We start from the raw sequence: 1965 nt of genomic DNA, 5'->3' as shown, positions 1-1965 counted from the left end.
TTCATAAGTAAACATGGATATAAAGAATTCAGTAAAAATTGCCAGGCTTTTAATCTGAGGATTTGGGAAGCAGAGGAAGGTAGATCTCTGTAAGGTCCAGGCCAGCCTGGTTTATATAATGAGTTCCAAGCTGGGTGGTGTTACCAGGAGAACCTGTATCATGAAAAAGGAAGTGGGTAGGAGTGAGGGGGACAAAAACAATAAAGCTTCACAGGCTCAAAAATAAAGGTGTACAGTTAAGCCCAGCACTCTGGTCTTACCTCTCCACTTTTTCCTCAAGGCAGAAGACAAGTTTCATTGTGAAGAGAGAGAAAAATGTTTTCATACTGATGGGGAGAGACATGCTATGGTGTCATCAGCAATGTCTGTGAGCTCATATTCAGATGAGAGGAAAAGACAGGATTCAAGAAAAAAGCATCTTGAGTCATGGACTTCCATGGACTTCAGGAATGTGAGGAGATGTTGTCTTCTGTAGGTCCCCAAGAATCCTGACAAGAAATCCAGAGGACAGGCATGAGGCCAAGAGCAAAGCAGCAGGGCAGCACAGCTTACAGTGAGGATGCTGACTATGAGGTCTCTAGAAGAGGATTACACAGGATGTTCAGGTTCCTCTTATCCTATAAATGCTGCAAGGACAACCTCTGCTTAATTTACACATTCCCGGGACTCTGCGAAACAGCCTTCCCAGAGCTCCTTTCACCTCCTTGTTCTTCTGTGTGTACATGAGGGGACTGAGGGTTGGAATCACAACTGTATAGAAGAGGGAGATAAACTTCCCGGGTTTGGGCGTAGGAACTGCTGGGCTGCATGTAGAAGACTGTGATCCTCCCATAGAAGAGGGCCACCACCATCAAGTGGAATCCACAGGTGCCCAGGGCTCTGAGCCAGGCCTGGGCTCACTTGATCCTCACAACTGCCTTGGCTCTCTGTCCACAGGATGTCAAGATCAGGGCTAAAGGCAAGAGCAGAAGGACCAGTGAGGCCATGAAGTGCTGAGCCTCATTGGCATGGATGTCCACACATGTAGTTGATCACGGAGGGGACATCATAGCAGAAATGGTGCAGCCAATGGTGTCTACAGAGGGAAGCCAGAGGGTGATGGTGCCTGTATCAGAGCATTTCCTATCCTGCTGAGCCATGAGACCTCTGTCAGAGCCCAGCAGAGCTGCGGGTTCATTGCTCTTACATAGTAGAGAGGTTTTCAGACAGCAGTGTAACAGTGGAAAGCCATCACTGCCAGGAGCACAGATTCGGTGGAGGCCAGAGTCAGGGCAACATACAACTGCACAGCACATCCCAGGGCCTTGATGGTCTTGGCTGGTTCTTGCAGATTCCAGATGAGGGACAATGTTGGTGGTGAACTAGATGTCAACCAGGGAGAGGTGAGTAAGGAAAAAGTACATGGGTGTTTTCAGTTTAGGGTCTATTGAAGATACCAGAATAATTATTGTATTCACCACCAGAGTAAGGAGATGGGAAATCAAAATGATGATGGAAAGTGTTCTTTCCAGCTGCAGCTGATCTGGGAAGCCAACCAGGGTGAAGTTTCCACTGACAAAACTGATATTCGTATTTACCAACTGGTATAAAAAAGGAAGAAAACACTATAAAAGTAAGAGTCGCAGTCTCAATAACCCCAAATGATAATTTAAAATGCTGATGATGGAGGAAATTTCAGTGTTCAGAAGCTGCAGCTGATGATGTTACAGAAAGAGCCTGAGTTTCCAGGGAGGCATACCGAGGCACAGCACAGCACAGGCTTGGCTCCAGTGGGAACCATTAGAAACTGACACAAAGTTTGCCACAGGAGAAAATAAGGAGACTATCAAAAGAATAAAATCTGTTCAATCTGTTAATAACCAGTGGTGGTTGATTCAGATTAAATGGAAAAGTTCAGCTCCTTCAATGTTTAGTGTGAGGTAGTGATATAAAGACAATATCCCCATTCTTTAACCACAGCCTGTG

At 45.9% G+C, this 1965-nt stretch overlaps 1 pseudogene; it reads right to left on the bottom strand.

The window, feature by feature from the left end:
• Positions 1 to 601: 601 nt before the first annotated feature.
• The window catches only part of LOC108491215, a 3062-nt pseudogene continuing 1698 nt past the window's right edge, over positions 602 to 1965 (bottom strand).

Source organism: Nannospalax galili, unplaced genomic scaffold (genome assembly GCF_000622305.1).
Source record: "Nannospalax galili isolate Female #2095 unplaced genomic scaffold, S.galili_v1.0 scaffold1111, whole genome shotgun sequence".
NCBI classification, from domain to species: domain Eukaryota; kingdom Metazoa; phylum Chordata; class Mammalia; order Rodentia; family Spalacidae; genus Nannospalax; species Nannospalax galili.
This window is presented reverse-complemented; position numbering and strand designations above follow the sequence as displayed.